This window comes from Mus musculus, chromosome 6 (assembly GCF_000001635.26).
Source record: "Mus musculus strain C57BL/6J chromosome 6, GRCm38.p6 C57BL/6J".
Classification (NCBI taxonomy): Eukaryota; Metazoa; Chordata; class Mammalia; order Rodentia; family Muridae; genus Mus; species Mus musculus.
In genome coordinates, this window is record NC_000072.6 from 109108864 (window position 1) to 109127218 (window position 18355).

General features: G+C 38.2%; 1 pseudogene; it reads left to right on the forward strand.

Moving 5' to 3' along the window:
• The first annotated feature begins 16652 nt into the window (after positions 1-16652).
• Positions 16653-17391, forward strand: Gm29781 (annotated as a pseudogene).
• The last annotated feature ends 964 nt before the right edge of the window (positions 17392-18355 follow it).

Genomic DNA, 18355 nt, shown 5'->3' on the forward strand with positions numbered 1-18355 from the left:
TTGCACGGTCTCCACTGTGTGTCTTACTTTAATAGGGAGTTTGCAGTGAGGAAACTAAAGCCCAGAGAAGTTTCATGTCCAAACATCTATAGCTTTTGAGCAAAGGGTATAGAGCTGCAATATCTAACATGCCAGCCATTAACCATATAAAGCTATATTAATTAAAATTGATTCAAATTAAATATTTGAGAGTTAGATCATTTCTTTTATGGTATATTTCAAGAGTTTAGAAGCCTTATGTAATGGACTATTCCTCATGGGGCAGGAGAGATGGCTCAGTGATCCAGAGAACTTGCTGCTCTTCCAGATGACCCGAGCTCAGTTTCCAGCACCCACATAGAATGAACCCCAACTGCCTGTAATTTCAGTTACATGGGTGTATGACACTCTTTTATGGCCTTTGTGGGTGAGTATCTACAAGTGCATGTCACACACACACACACACACACACACACACACACACACACACTCACACAAATAAATATTTAAAAAGTAAAGCATTCCCAATACTTCAGAAGATTCTACTGAACAGGTTTGTGAGTAGTTCTCGATTTCGAACCTATGTTCTTAATTCCCTTTTCATCCTACTATTGGCATCCCCCACCAAATTAAACACCAAAAAAGTAAAACTGCTAGTCAATAAATGGTCTACAGAACTGAATGGAGTTTTCAAAAGTAGAAACAGATGGATAATGAATATTTTAAAAGGCCTTCAACATCATTAGCTATCAAGTCAAGGTAAGTTTTAAAAATTGAAATAGATTCTTCACTCACACAATATATCCTGATCACAGTTTCTGCTTCCTCCACCCCACCCCCCAGCTTCCTCCATCTTCCCCTCTCCCTCAGATCCTCTTCCCCACTGTTTTCCCTCAGAAAGAGGAGGCATCCAAGAGACAATAACCAAAGCAACAAAACAAGACACAATAAGACAAGGTATCAGGGCTGTACATACCAACCCAGTAGGAGCAAATGAGTCCCAAGAGCAGGCCAAAGAGTCAGAGACACACCAACTCCCACTGTTAGGAGTCCCACAGAACACAAACTAGCAGCTATAACAGCTATGCAGAGTAACTAGTAAAGACCCTCAAAGCCATGGTGCTCCATCTCTGTGAGCTCATATGGGCCCCACTTAATTGATTTATTGGGCTGTGTTCTTCTGGAGTCTTACATGCCCTCTGACTCCTACAATAAGGAAAAGCAAATTCATATAGTATTGAGATTTCATCTTACCAGTTAGACTGATTATTAGCTAAAACAAAAAGAAAAAGAACAATGACTATAGCAGCAGCAGCAGCAGCAGCAACAACAACAACAACAAATGCTGACAAGAACCTATATAAAGGTCTTAAAGAAATCCCTTATTCATTTCTCTGGGAATATAAATCAGTGTAGCCACAGTGGAAATCAGTATGTCGGTTTTTAAAAATTACAAACACTTTCTGACCCAGTCATAACTTTCTTGCACATGTATTCAAAGGACTTTATATTCTCCTCCAGAGATATATCCTCAGCAATGTTTATTGCTATTCCATTTACAATAGTTAGGAAGTAGAATCAGTTTGGAAATACATTAACAGGTGAATAGATAATAAAGTTTGCATATGCACAGTGGAGTTTTATTCATCTGTATGAAAACATGAGATTTTTAGGAAGGCATATGGCTCTCAGAATTATATTAACTGATGTAACTGGTAATAAAAAAAGACAAATACTGCATGCTCTCTAACATACCAGATCCTCACTTTTAATTTCTGTTTGTTTCTTTATAGTGAATATGGATACAGGCTATTGTTTTAGTTACTTTTCTGTAGTTGTGATAAAACACTATGACCCAAGCAACTTATAGAAGAAAGAATTTATTTTGGCTTATAATTCCAGACAGCCAAGCATCCATTATGGCAAGGAGGCATGACAGTAAGCAGAAGTCATGGTGGAAAGAGCAGGAAGCTGAGAGATTACATCTTTAATCATAAACACAAAACAGAGAGAATGAACTGCAAGTGGGACTAGGTTATGATCTCTCAAACTCTGCTCCCTGCTCCCAGTGGCATCCTTCCTGCTGCAAGGCTGACCCTTCTGAACCTCCCCAAACAGCATGCCAACAGGGGACAAGTGAACAGATACTTGAGTCTATGGGGGCATTCTCATTACAATCATAACAGCTGTGAAACTAGAAAGGCCACCACAACATGGAAAAAAGAGGCCTATGGCAAGTTGGAGAGTGCAATAGAATATGTAATATGAATGCAGAAAGGGGACTACAGGGAGTGGAAGGGTTTGAAGAAGAAAGGTAGCGGGATAGGAAGAAGTGCAACAAAAATAAATTATACATGAAAATGGCATAATGATACACTGTTTGAACAGCAAATACTGGCCCCTAAGAATCCCTTGATGCATGCTTAGGTATAGATACATGAGGAGAGAGAAGAAGTGTAGGTTTCGTGCAGCATTTAATGTGTTCTCTATCAATGAATTTGTGAAATTTATTAAAAATATACTATTCCAACTTTTCTTCTCAAGTCAGTGAGTTAAGCTAATCTAAATTTTATTGGAAGAAAATAAGCTGGTATTAATTGAGGACAGTATAGCTCTATAATGATAATAATATCATGTTCGTTTCTTGGGAGATACCAGTTGCAGTCTGCTTGCAGTTCAGGCCCTTAGTTCTAATTTGCAGATCCCTCTTGGCAACTTTGCAGCTTAATGAGATGGCATAGTCATGGTTACAGGTCTGCTTTCTCCAAGAGGCTCTTTAGCTTGGTTTTTCACTTTTGAATGGACTACAAAAATGTGTACTCATCAAATGAATGTCTCTTTGCCCTGGGCACAATATTGCTAAATCAAGAACACTAATTATATTGCTATGTGATATAGGGACTGGGATAATGTTGAATTTCCAAGACATTAGTTTTTCTGATTTCAAATGAAAATGGAGAGTGTTGCTTCTATTAGCCAACTTCAGCTATTAGGATATTGATCTTACGTTTCATGTTTCCTATGAACATCAGCATTTATGCAAAATGTTTATCAAGTATTTATTTTTGTATACAGTATGCATATAGGTATGTAGATATGTTTACATGTGTGCATGTGTGTGGAGGCCATCAGGTATCGTTGTGCATTGCTTTCTACTCTATACATTGAGAAAGGGTCTATGTAGAACCAAGAGCTCTCTTTCCAGTTACTCCAGATAGACAGCTGGATGGAGGATTCCACGTCTGCCTATGTACACTGGAATTATAAGTGGGCCACTGTATGGGTTCAGGTTGCATGGCAAACACTTCATCTTATGAACTAGATTTCTCCCCTTCCTCATACCAACTGCTAATATTAAGTTTCAAGGCATCTGATTTCTCCTAACTTGAACAGGATAATCACATAAGATTTAGGAATTTATGAGATTACATTATGAAATACTGGCTTATTATTTATTTATGTATTTATTTATGTATTTATTTATTTTCCTTTTGACAGTCTTATTCCTGCTCTTCAAAGTATATCTCCTAGGCATAGGTTTCTTCTTTTTCTCAGTCTCAGTGTTCTAACAAGGTCAATGAAGAGACCATGTGAATAGAGTCTTCTCCTTATGGGAGCTTTATAAAGTTTCCCAAGAAGCGCTACTTATTCCACACCTTGCGATTATGACCATGGATAAGCTCACACTGGTTGAGTGATAGACTGTTGATGAGCGTTTGCCAAATATTGATTTGTTTGGTGACAATGAATTGTGTTCATGTGAAAACTGGTTGTTATTTTGTCTTGGTCTGTTTCCAGTTCTCCACAAGGTTCAAATTTTTAACAGGGGAAATTTATTCAGAGTGGGCTTAGGTGTCCCTGATTTCAGGACAAAAGCAGTCTGGGGATTTTTTTTCTTAGCAAGTTATTGTTTAGAAATGTTTAGACAAATGCTTTTGTGTAGTTGTGATCCACAAGTGTGGTTTCTCTTTCAATAATTTCAGTTATTGACATTCAACGGTAGCCCAGAAGCATTAAGTAGAAAGTTCTCAGAAATAAACAGTTCATAACTTTTGTGTTTGAGACAGTGTCTCACCATGCATCCAAGGAAGTTGCTATGTAGACCAGGCTGGCTTTGAACTCACAGAGATCTGCCTGCCTCTGCTTTTTCAGTGCAGGGATTACAAATGTGGACATCTGCCCCTGGCTTTCTTACCTGGCTTCTGGGGATAGAACTTGGATTACTGTTCTTGTAAGGCAAACAGTGTGTTTCCTGAATCATTCCACGAGACATCAATATAGTCTTGTCATGGTGCTACTAGATTACTATTGTTGCTAATCTCTTCTCATGGCTAATTTATAAACCAGACACTTAAAAAATATACTTACTTTTATGTGTATGGGTGTTTTCCCCACATTCATGTCTGTGCACCACATGCATGCTTGGTACATGCAGAGGCCACAAGAGGGCATTGGATCTCCTGGAACTGGACTTTCAGATGGTTTTGACTTTTCATGTAGGTACTGGCAATTGAACCCAGTTCCTATAGGATAGCAGCCAATGAACTTAACCAATGAGCCACCTCTCATAAGGTATCCAGCCAGGTAATTGCACACTTATAATTTCAGTGCTTTGGAGCTAAACCATCAGAAACCTAAGTCCAGTATTGAATGCATAGTGATGATTCTCAATCAACTACTACCAACTAAATGCTCTTCATCATAGGTATATATGTGTGTAAATGAAAAACATAGTATTCAGTAAAAGTTAATTTAGTGGTATTGGCAGTTTCAGGCATTAGAACATCATCTTAGCAAGTATAATATACATAATGGGGGGAGTTACTCTCCATTCAGAGCCCCAGCATGAAGTGTTTTAAACATTTTTGTTTTGTACTTGAGAACTTCAAGGGACAAATGACCTTACTTGACCCTAAACGTTTGTTTTAATTTTGATAGAGTCAGGTGAAGAATTATATTCTTACTGTGTGCTGATTCTGTTCGTCAGCTTTGCATTCCTGCAGTGAGCTATCGAGGCAATTAACTTATAAGGAGAAAACGTTTATTCATGTCATAGTTCTGGAGGTTTCTGTCCAAGATTAGATGATCTCATTACTTTAGGCCTCTGGTGAGGGTGCCAGATGGCAAGAGTGGGAGCATGCGCCAGTGCAAACTGCTCACAGTGTGAGTTGCAGTGCAGACTGACAGAGTTCACGAACCAGGGGCTACTCTCCCCATCCAGGGATTGACCAAGGGGGCTCCAATAAATGATCACTTCTGAAGGTCCACAGCACCTCCCAAGGATAACACCTTGGAAGCAAGCCTTTAGCACATGGTTGTTTTGGGCACAGTAACCATATTCAAACCATAGTGCTGACCAAAAGGGACAACCCCAAAGTTGAACTGCCATTCTGAGTGGTACCCGGGGTATAGGACTTTGTTTGGTTTATCAAAGGTATATTTCCACTGTCACCAAAACTGACACTGTCATCTTGAAAAGCGGACAGTTTTCCTGTAAAGATAGCAAACAGTTCTTCGCAGATGCCTATAAATGTAATTTACTGTGCTTAAAAATATAATACCAAAGTGTGGTAGTTTACATCTGTAAGGACGAGGCAGGAGGATTCTGAGTTAGAATTCAGCTTAGGCTGTGCAGTGAGTTTAAGGTCAGCCTGTGTTACAAGAGTAAAAGCCTGTATCAACAAAACAAAAATACAAAAACATGGAGCATGGGGAAGTGGCATCATGAAGACCAAAGTATAATGAAACATAAATGTGAAAATGTGCCATCTTGGACCTCAATACTTGCATGCCCATCTACAAAAGATTTTTCATTAAACACTACTTCTCTCACTCTCTGATCTATCAACTTCCCCCATATCCAGAGGCTAATAGTAGTAACATTAATAAAATTAAACTATTGAAATATCACTTAAATTATTAAAACATCATTAGTATAATTTCATGTGTATGAGTGTTCTGCTTGCATGTATGTATGTATACTGTATGTATTCAGTGCCCACAGATGTCAGACAAGAGTGTCACATGTCTAGAAACTGGACTTATGTGTGGTAAGCCATGATGTGTGTACTAAGAACCAAACTTGGGTCCCTGTACTAGTATAAAATGCTCTTAACCATACCTCCATACCCAAACTCTACTTTAAATCTTAAGCATGGGCTGAAAATAGTATTTTGCTTATTCTGATATGAATTTGTCAGTTAGAATTGCTGCAACAATACCACAAACTGGGTTGCTTAGTGAAAGTACATAATTTCTTCTCAGTTATGGATTGAAGACTGAGATGAAGGTACCTGAATGGTTAGTTTCTAATATGGCCTTTTTATTTGGTTATAGGTGGCTGTCTTCTCACTGGTTTGTGGCCTGCTCTGTGTATATCTCTGGTTTACTTTCTCTTCATAGGGGATTATTACTATATAATTTTTTAAAAACTTAATTACTTTCTTAAAAGTCTTTTTTCAAATATTGTAATGTTAGAGATTAAGATATATTTATATATTCTAATATTTGGGATATAATTCAGTGCATAATAGGTTGTCTTGAGGATTGAATGAGGTAATATTTATGAAATGCTCACTTCTGAGTCTAACACATAATGAACTCTTATAAATAAAGCACTTTATTTAACTGAGTGCTTGCTATATGCCAACCACCATTTTAGGTGTCGAGTGGTACAATAGTAAAAAAAAATGTATAAAAAATTACTGTACTAGCTTTACTGTTATAATTGGTTGTCAGCAGAGAAAATGCTAACCAATCAATCCAAAAAGTGCAACCAAACACAGAGGCAATATCTAATGGATCAATCCTTAGTGTGCTACCCACTCTTACAAGTAACTCACTCCCAATACAGTAAAGGATTTTGTGAGCAGCTTAATTGATGAGTTAATTCATTTTGACACAGCCCTCATGATGTAAGCTCCCTCTTGAGAGCCCACTGGATCCTACTGCTTATTATTGTCACACTGGCAGTTACAGTCCACATATGTTTATGAGGGCACAAATCAGAGCAGAGACAAACCAGACATTGTCTTCGTTATTTATTTACAAGGAGTCCTGGATTAGTTTAAAGCAAGGCTAAAAGACTTTTAGCCATCAAAGGATGGCCTTTCTATCAGAGGAAAATGCCAGGTGAATGGCTGTTCTTGGTAACTTTTCTTTCAACCCCTCCTTTGTGCTTCCTTCACTGAGCACAGTAAAACTAAACACCAAGAAAGATTTGTGTACGAAGTGTGGTAGAAGAAGGACAGTACCTGATTCTTTTTCATTCCATGCAGCCACCTGGCTTACTGTCATAAATGCCCTTAATCTGAGGATTTACATAAGAGTCAGTAGGTACCTATGAGATGGTACCTATGAGAAGGTACTTATGAGCTAGTACCTATGAGTAGGTACCTATATGAGAACTGTATGATGCTCTCTCTAAACTCTTCTCCCCTGTGCTCTGAGAATGCTCCTAAATTGGTCACTTTGCCCTTCCTTTCTGAGCTTGGATAGGATCTTATTTCTCTCTTAAAACATTGCTTTGGGTAACCACTAGTAATGATAATCAGCAATTGTCATATAAGATGATATCGTTTGGGTTTTCTTGTCCTAGAATTTTGAAAAAATTGTTAACCATGTACTTAATCCAATAACTTTATATTTTACCTTCTCCTCTTGCTTATGAGGGTGGAGAATAGACAGGATTCACAAAAGGCCTTGCTCAAGAGTGGATCTAATCGGTGCTATGTCCCACTGGAGGCAGAGACTAGATGAACTTTCATGCCTGTTGACTTAAAGAAGATGCATCAAAGTCAAGGAACTTGCATATAAACAATTATATTCTCAGGCACAAGTATATATTGAATGACCTTATATGTGGTTATCAAATTTCATTGCTTCCCTCTTAAGTTTACATATTTCTAATGTTCCCAAATCTTCTTTGGCCTTGTGATTCTCAGATTCTCTAGGATGCTGTTCTTTGCCATGCATATCTCATATAAGGATTGGTCCCTAAGCCTGTTTGGTCTGTATCTTATGCACTTCACATCTTATCATCCTGTGCTGATGGAAATGTTTTCCATTTCTAGAAATAATCTTTGCTTTCCTGAGGTCATGGAATAGTTCTTACAAGTAGAAATTCTATTGGTAGTTTGTGGCTAATGAAAGCTAGGCTTCATAATGTTAAGTCAGAAGACATGGAAAGACACAGATACATTATATTGGTTACTTAAGGTAGGATTTCCCCCCAATGGTGTGCTGATAAGACCTCTAGAAAGACTAGGAAGAAGCCTGAGGCAGGCAGATTTTAATATTATTAGGCTTCATAAAACAGAATTAGTAATTGATACCATTTATTGGATACATTATATGCTGGGCTCTGTGCTGGAAGTCTTTTACACACATTGTTTCTTTAAATTTCCTAAAGAAGTTTGTGAATGAGGAATTCTTTCCTCCCCACTTTTTTTTAATACTTTTTAATTACATATTTTCTTCAATTACATTTCCAATGCTATCCCAAAAGTCCCCCATACCCTCCCCCACTTCCTTACCCACCCATTCCCATTTTTTTTTTTTTGGCCCTGGCGTTCCCCTGTACTGAGGCATATACAGTTTGCATGTTCAATGGCCCTCTCTTTCCAGTGATGGCCGACTAGGCCATCTTTTGATACATATGCAGCTAGAGTCAAGAACTCCGGGGTACTGGTTAGTTCATAATATTGTTCCACTTATAGGGTTGCAGTTCCCATTAGCTCCTTGGGTAATTTCTCTAGCTCCTCCATTGGGAGCCCTGTGATCCATCCAATAGCTGACTGTGAGCATCCACTTCTGTGTTTGCTAGGCCCCGGCATAGTCTCACAAGAGACAGCTACATCTGGGTCCTTTCGATAAAATCTTGCTAGTGTATGCAATGGTGTCAGCGTTTGGAAGCTGATTATGGGGTGGATCCCTGGATATGGCAGTCTCTAGATGGTCCATCCTTTCGTCTCAGCTCCAAACATTGTCTATGTAACTCCTTCCATGGGTGTTTTGTTCCCAATTCTAAGGAGGGGTCCTCCCCACTTTTTAAGATGAGAAAATAGAGGCCCAAGGACTTCAGAAAATCTGCTCAAAATTTGTAACCAATAAGTAGGCGAGCTCAAAAATCAAACATATCTAAACCTAGTGGTAAGCTATAATGAATATATTTTCTTTTAGATTTTAGGAACCCCCTAAGATTTTACTATCTATATATGCACTTATAATCTCAAAGAGGAAGACAGCAGAGATAGCATTTTCCAAATATACTCTCAGGAACTATATTTACCTCTCAAACCCTCTCACAAGACTGCTATTCTAAGAAATATGTCTTGGGATAAGTAGAAATAAGTATTTTTTATGATTCTACAGCTTTATCTTTATTAATAAGCTTTTATAACCATGGTGCCACTTAATTCTCATAAACTTGGCACAAGGTACATTAGCTATTATTATAGTTATTTCACAAAGGGTGAAATTTATAGTGTTCCAAGTTCAATCATTTTCTCAAGCATTAAACCATGGAAGAGAGAAGAATGAAATATAGTAAATTAAGAAAGACATAAGAGACCATGAGATAATTCTTACCAATTTTATTGCTGATTATGAGAATGTGGTAAAGATTGTCTTTTGATAGCAATAATCAGCCTTAACTATCCTAAAAATGAACTTGGAAATCTGTCCAGTATTTCTATTTTTGAGAGTTCTGTCAGGATGTTTAAGGATGTTTATGGTAGAGATGGGAACGGATCCATCAGCAGATTGGAAATATGCAGTAGAACTTTCCAGTTAACACAGAGTAAAGGAATAGACAGAATATTCCTGCAAGCAATCAGAGAAATCAAAGAAAAGGTCAACTCAACGTAACAAAGTAGAAAAATTTATATACAATAAACAATTGCAAGGAAGTCAGAGAATATGTTTTGTTTATGATATTAGTTGATAATGAGCTCACTACCAGGCAGTGTTCGGATAAAAAAAACAAAACAAAACAAAAAAACCCAAAAAAACCAAAAAAACCCAAAAAACCAAACAAAAAACAAAAAACAAACAAAAAACCAAACTAAAAGCCAAACCAACCAACCAACCAACCAACCAACCAACTAACCAACCAAAAAAAAAAAAAAAAAAAAACCCAAAAACCAAAAACAACAACAACAAAAAACCCAACAAACCAAAAACCAAAAACCAAAACAAAACAAAAACCAACACACCTTAATAGACTAGGCTAAAACACACACACACACTCAGAGGAAGGGGGGCAAACTATGGTTAGGATGTAATATAAGAGGAAAAAATTAAAAAAAGAAGAAGAAACACACAGCCATTAAGTAATAGAGTATAAAATAATAAAAGGGAATGAAAGGGAAGAGGAAAACAAATATATATTAATATGTTTGTTGGAATTTGACATTTAAAGTACTAAATGGTTAAGGATACTTACCACCTAATAAAGGAGAATATTTACCAAGAAAATATACTTACCACAAACTTACATGTCATCTGATATTTCAAGCCAAATGAATTGGAAAGGCAGAGAAGACTTAACCAACATTAGGATAGTTCAGAAAAGTCCACTTAAAGCTGCACTGACTTGGGGCTGAAGGGAATCATCGGTGATTAGGATCACTTGCTGTTCTGGCCAAGGAACCAGGTTCCGTTCCCAGTATCCAGCAAGCAACTAACAATCACATCTAACTGCAGCCCTAGGTAATCTGACATTCTCTGCTGGCCTCAGCAAGGAGCACACATACATGGTACACAGAAATACAAGCAGGCGAAACACCCACACAGTCACACAATGTTACATTTTAATAGATATTTAGCCCCTTAAATAATGAAGTTATTCCCTTAGTAGTTTTCCCTTAGTTTTTGAAATAGCTACAAAATGTGACCTGTATTTGACCACAAAAATCAAATTTCATAGGACTATGAAAACATTCTAGGCACAAGTAAGAAATTTTAACAAAAAATAAAATATGACCAGGATTTTAGTGCCTTGACAATTAAGAAATGGACTTAAAGATAATTTTTGGAATAACATTTTAAATGTCAACTTAATAGCTATAAGGAAAATGAGAAAATACCTACATACACTCATACATGTGGTTTATAATAAAGTATTTAATCAGAGGGGAAATTGTAGCTTTAATGCCTTCATTATTTCAGAAGTAAAGGCCAACTACTGGTCTTTCTTCTTCCTTTTTAAAAAATATATTTTATTTTATTTTATGTGTATGGGTATTTTACCTTACATGTTTGTCTATTTACCATGTGCATGCAGAAACCATAAGAAGGCAGTGGATCCCTGGTTCTGGAGTTAAGGATGGTTGTAAGCCACTAAGTAGGTGCTGGGAATTGAAACTGGGTTCACTGGAAGAGCAGCCAGTACTCTTAACCACTGAACCATCCATCCAGCCCATGTGGTCTTTTTGGAAAAACAATGAAGTGCTAAAATGCTTATAAGCTAAATGGAAATTAAAAGAAGAATGAAACAAACAAAAAAAAGTGATAGAAAAGAAAACAAATCACACATTTAGAATGTTAAAATATCTTTGAATGTATTGCAAACTTAGCTGAGAAGAAGATGGCCAATGAGAAACACCCAACCTTCCTTTGTGTCTCCATGAAACTGAGGCAGAATGTCAGATTAGTGGCTACTGAAGTGGTGAGACACATACAAAGGCTAAGGAGAGTGACACTAGGTGGTAGACAGGTAAAATCCAGTAGTGCTGAATTTTGGATGTGCAAGGTAAACGAGAGACTGTAACAGAGGGCACTGAATAGAGTGCTGGGGTGGTGAGAGAATTATTGCTGGTGGAACCACGGAGAAGACCCTGTAGCCCTCAGTTAGGCTTACAACTGCCACAGCTGACATATTTCCAAAATAACGTGTTATGTTACAAACCAGCAAAGTACAAGCAACGATTTCTGGAGAAGGATCTGCTTGTCTTCACATCTTTCGTAGTAGTATGTCACAGAGAATCCATCCTGAGACTTGCTCATGTCTCAAGCCTCTGAGGTAAGTGAAGAAGATATTATACTTTTATATCCTTACTGACTAACACCTTCCACTGACTAAGCCAGAGACCCTTCTGAGGGCCAGAGTAGATTTACAGAGCAGGTAGAGGCAACGTGGACTCAGACTTGCAGGTGCCTATCATGGGTTGTGAAGTATGACAAAACCAGTTGGGGAATATTTATGGAGGAGTGTTATTTGAAGTCCAGATCTAGGCAATCTTAGTCTCAAGGAAATGCTGCATACCAAGAAAACTCCTAAAATTTAAAATGTGGAAACAAAAAATTACAACAAAGGAAAGAATTCTCATGAAAGGCATTCTCTCCAACAGATGAGCACAGTTCACTATGTAAACAAAATAAATATGCAAATGGGCCAAAATAGCTGCTCCAATCCTGTTATGTCAGAAGAACCCAGACTGAAGACACTGAGTAGATTAAATGTTAGCAATTAATAATACAAAATCCTAGTTTTAGAAATTATCGTTTATCTCAATGATCCTTCAGTCAACAGATCAACAAATTAAGAACATCAAATTCAGGAAGTGGATAAAAAGGTCAACAAACTGGATAAAATATTGAGCAAGGAAATTGAGATTTTGCAATACAGAACACAAAACAACACAAAAAGCCCAAGTTCAATTTCCCGCACCCATGTTGGGCAGCTCACAATCATCCATAACTATAGCTCCATGGAATGTGATGCCTCTCAGTACCTTCACAGAAGTGATAACAAAGTATTGAATGGTACATTTCAAATCCTGAGAGTAAATAGCTTTTCCCCAAATACTATTATTGCCAGTAAAATTATCTTTTATAAGTCATCAGAGAATAAAGACCTTTCATGATAAGCACAAAGGAAAGCAATTCATGAGCAATAAGTCAACACTGTAGAAGATACAATGGGATCTTGTACACAAAAGGAATTTAATACACAAAGGAACAGAGACCATTACAATTGTGAGATACCAAGAAAAAGTAAACCTTAGAAGAGGAGGGGGAAAGAATCAAAATATTCTATTCAGTAAAAGAAGATATTTAGATCACTGATGAAGAAAAGAGCAAGTCAGTATTGAATCAACAAGAAAAATAAACAAAAATTCAGGAATCAAGAGACAGAAAACTTATTTCTCCATGACACTAAGTTATGTTGGTCTCAACTCTCCAATTAAAATGTATGACTTTTTGATTAGATTGAAAAATAAGAGCTACTATTATTTGTCTTTTACTGAGTAGAATATTGCTTCCTAGTCTTTCTCTCTCTCTGTCTCTCTCTCTCTCTCCCACACACACACACACACACACACACACACACACACACACACACACACACACACACAAGCTTTACTTTTTCTTGATATCTTATAATTGTAATGGTAAATGTAAGATACATGCATTATAGATATAAACACAAACTAGGGATCTGGAGAGATTGCTCAGTGTGTAAAGTACTTACCCTGCTTACAAAGTTATCTAGCAAAGAATGAGGGTAAGAATCATTCCCCAGAACTTGCTTTTTAAAAAGTCAAGCATTGTGACCCACTACCTATCACTGGAAGCAGATCAGGCAAGTCCCTGGGGTCATTGATTGGCCAGCTTTGCCGGCTTGGCAAGTTTCAGGCCAGTGAGAGATTCTGTGTTCAAAACAAGTGTGATAGGACGGCATTTGAGGGAATGAGACCTGAAGTTGTCCTCTGAGATCCACAGGCATACCCTCACACATGTGAACCTTTACACATATCCACAGCCCTCTCATTCCCACCCCAGACTGAAGATGAGAGTTTTGAGAATGTCCATCAAGTAGAAGCTATAAGAAATCAGAAGTAGCCATGCTCACAAAAATAGATGTCAAGATCAAATTAGAGGAGTTATGAGTGACTACACATTAATAGGTGGATTCGTGCATCATGGAGAGGAATAAAGGCCAGCAACATGGCTATTGAGCAAAGACACTTGGCATCAGGCATAGGACCCGAGTTTGATCCTCAGAACCTTCATGGTAAAAGGTGAGATATAATTCTCATAGGTTGTGTTTTGACCTCCACAAATGTGCCGTCCCACATGACCATCAATCCACACACAAATAAGTAAATGTATAAATAAATAAAAGTAAAAAACAAAACAACAATAAAACCTAAACAATTTGCACATTCAGAAAGGGAGATATTTGACAAACCATTCTGGAAGGGTGGGGTTTAGAATTGGGCTTGAAAGCCATAAATCAAGACTTGCTGAAAAGCTCCAATTTTTAAAGTCATTCTTACACCTTTATGACATCACTAATCTAATAATAAAAGATATTTTTGCATTGATTGTAAAAAAAAAAAACAAGGCTGACAAACAATATTATTTGACCGAAAGAAGAGAGAATATAACTAAATTAATAAATCAATAAGATTAGTTGCAAAAAGAGGGACATTACAACACATCACAGTAAACTCATTCAGGGATTCTTTAAAAATTATATTCAGATAAATTTGAAAATCTAAACCAAATGAATAGCTTGCAACTAAAATTAAACAAAAGAGCTACAAAGAACCACTTGAAGCAATAGAGATCTACAAAACTGAAGCTGAATAACCACCAATGCATTCTACTAGACTTTTTAAGAAAACTAATGTAATCCTCCTTAGCTTATTTCATAAAATAGAGGAATACCCCCAACATTTTGTATGAAGCTAGTGTTACCCCAGTACTAACACTAGTTAAGAATACAACAGGAGAACACCCAAAACACTATTATCCAATTTACCTGAAGAACATAGACAGAAAATCCAAATGAAAATGCTATAATACTCACTAACTGGATTCAGTATGCATTTAAGAGATCACACACCAACCATCTTGAAATTACTTTTGCTCCAGGAATATAACGGTGACTCAAAATATGCAGGTAAATAGATGTTATGGAGTACATAAATAGAGTCAAGAGTAAAAGTCACACTATCGCTTCAATAGATACAGAAAATACTTTTGAGAGAAAACAGTCCTTTAACACTAAAAATGTACTTCAGCAAGGGTGTTTAAGGAACACATAAAGCCAATATTATAATATTATATAGGGGAAAATTAAAAGAATTTCCGCTATAATAAGAAGTGAGACCAGCGTGTCTACTCTTTTTTTTGTTTGTTTTTTTTTTGTTTTTTTGTTTTTGTTTTTGTTTTTTTTGAGACAGGGTTTCTCTGTGTAGCTCTGGCTGTCTTGGAACTCACTTTGTAAACCAGGCTGGCCTCGAACTCAGAAATCTGCCTGCCTCTGCCTCCCAAGTGCTGGGATAAAGGCGTGCGCCACCATGCCCGGCTCGTGTCTACTCTTTATCCATTTTTAATATGGTGCTTTGCTACTTTGCCAGAGCAATAAGGAAGAAAAAAGGAAACAATGGATGAAATACAGGTGAAGAAGTCAAGTTATCTTTACCAAGAGATGATATGATTCTATTGTGAGGTGAGCCTACCACATGGACACTCTTAATGCCCCAAAATGTCTTTATTGTCATTTGGCAGATTCATGGGGAACTTGCACAATCCATGCAGTTTTGAACCTTAGAGCCCTTTGTTTCTTACATTTCATGGCCAGGATCTGCTGGAAATCATACCAGGTCAGCTGGTGGGTATAAAAGACACTTTCAAGGAGAGTAAGGAGATTCCGAGGTTTTTTCAGAATGATAGATTTTGAGTTTTCGAACTATACAGATCATTGGTTGAAAAAGAGACATAACCCATGACCGAGATAGAAGTAGAACCTTTGGGTCTTGGGCCCTCTGGGGCTACTTTCCTTAGAGGAAGGATGGGGAAATGTCACCCCCCAGAGTCCCTATAGCCAAATGTGTGGAGGAAAAACAGGGCCTGAGGTAGAAGGGACTTTTTATTCCCCCCACAACACTGCCAGGAAAATAATTGGCCCTCCCTAGGCATGGCTAGTCAACACACTGGGGCATATGGTGAGGAAAAGCAAATGTCCTCTGGCAGGGCTGAGAGAACAGGCAGAGCTTTGGATCTCTCTATACAAGTTGGAGGAAACAAGAGGCTTTGGCTCCCCCAAAAGAAAACATGTAGATAAACAAGGTTGGGTGGGTCTTGCACCAGAAAAAGCTATTACTCAGAATAGGGAAATGGTATAGGATGGCTCGGGTCCAGATGACCTGAACTGTCTGGGCATTCAGAGATCCTTCGCTAGGCCACATGACTCCAAAAGGGCAAAGCAATTTCACAGGCCTGTAGTTTCCTAGGCAAGAGAAAGACAAAATATTTCTCTTTACCCGGAAACCTTTCTTCAAGGGATTTAACGTGGTCTTTGATGGTGTCTTGGCTCACTACTCCTTCCGTTTTCGATGTTTCCCCAATCAACAGAACTGATAGAAACACACAGTGACAGATAGATCAGGAGATAATAAAGACAAACGGAGGTAGCAGTACACAGTCCTAAGCCAGAGGGTCCAGTGTTGTCTCATGTGGGTCCCAGACACTGGGACTAGGACTGCAACAAGTTTTTTCTAATTGTTACATTCAGAAGAAGCCCAAACAGACTTATCACTGTAAGTCACAGAGTCAGGTGACTTTCTGTAGTTTTCCATTTTAGGGTGACTATATCAGGAGCCTCTGAGGCACTAGGTTTAGAGGTGGGAGACACTTGTGGCACATCAGAATATTTCATGATGAGTTCGATCGGTAGTGGGAGCAGAGAGAGGACCCCAGAGAGCCCTGAGAACCCCACGACCGGCACTGGCCTAGTCACCATCACACGTGGAAGGAGCTGCAGCCGTCGCCTCCAGCCCCATCACTGCAACCATGAGCAGCGAGGCCGAGACTCGCCCCTCCACCCCCAACATTGTAGGGGTCCTCCATGCAATTTTCAGCAAAATTACCAGAATAGTGAGAGTGGGGAAAAGAAGAGGGACCAGAAAGCGCTCCTGAAAGCTATGTTCAACAACACCAGCCCTATCACAGGCGAAGGTTCCCACCTTACTACCTGCTGAGACCACAGTATTCCAACCTCCCTGTTCAAGGAGAAATGATGGAGGGTGCTGACAACCAGGGTGCAGGAGAGCAAGTTAGACCAGTGAGACAGAATATGTATTGGGGTTACAGACCACGATTCCGAAGGGGCCCTCCTCGCCAAAGGCAGCCTAAAGAGGATGACAATGAAGAGGACAAAGAAAATCAAGGAGATGATAACCCAAAGTCAGCAGCCACTTCAACTTCGGAGAGAGAACCCTAAACCACAAGGTGGCAAAGAGACAAAAGCAGCCGATCCACCCTCTGAGAATTCCTCTGCTCCTGGGGCTGAGCAGGGCGTGGCTGAGTAAATGCGTGCTTACCATCTCTACTATCATCCGGTTTGGTCATCCAACAAGAAGAAATGAATATGAAATTCCAGCAATAAGAAATGAACAAGGATTGGAGCTGAAGACCTTAAGTGCTTGCTTTTTGCCTACTGACCAGATAACATTAGAACTATCTGCATTATCTATGCAGTTTTAATTATTTTTACCTAAAGATGTCTCTTTTTGCTAATGACAAATGTGTCTTTTAAGAAAAAAAAAGGCCTGGTTTTTCTCAATAGACCTTTAATGGTTTTAAAATTGTTTCATATCTGGTCAAGTTGAGATTTTTAAGAACTTCATTTTTAATTTGTAATAAAGTTTACAACTTGACTTTTTTCAAAAATGTCAACAAAAACGTCTCATGATAAGTAGCCTCTAGAACTATCTATCTTCTGTACTATCCAGAGCGGAATCCAAGACCCCTGGTGTCCTGACATCTCAGTCTTCAGGGATGTCGCTGGGGCCTCCAGAATGTTGTGAGGTAAGCCTACCAGAGACTACCACACAGACACTCTTAAAACCAAAATGAAAGTCTTTATTGCTGACTGGCAGGTGCAGAGGAACTTGCTCAAATCATGCATCATTGAGCCTTACAGCCCTTTGTGTTTTCTGAAAAGACAAACAAATAATACACCATGGTTGTCACATATCAGTTAACAAGAAGCATAACTAAAGAAGCAAAAAAAGAACAAAAAAGCCAACAAACAAAGTTAATACATTTAAGGGGTTTCCTGTAAATATGGACTATGTCTTTGATAGGCTATGTCTTTGTTCCCATTTTGGCAGGTGTTGGGGCATATGTTCTAGGTTTTAAGGTCAGAATAGTGCTGCTAACATGGTGTCAGTTGTACTAAAGTCTGGGGACCTCTTACAGTTGTTCACTTAATAGCTCATGAATTCAGATTCAGAAAACACTCAGGTTTGGCAAACACAGGAAAAGCAGCAGGATAGATGATCAACATATAAAATTAGTATCTTTTCTATGTAGCCCTTATATACTCGCTGAACAAGAATTAATATAAATAATATAATTT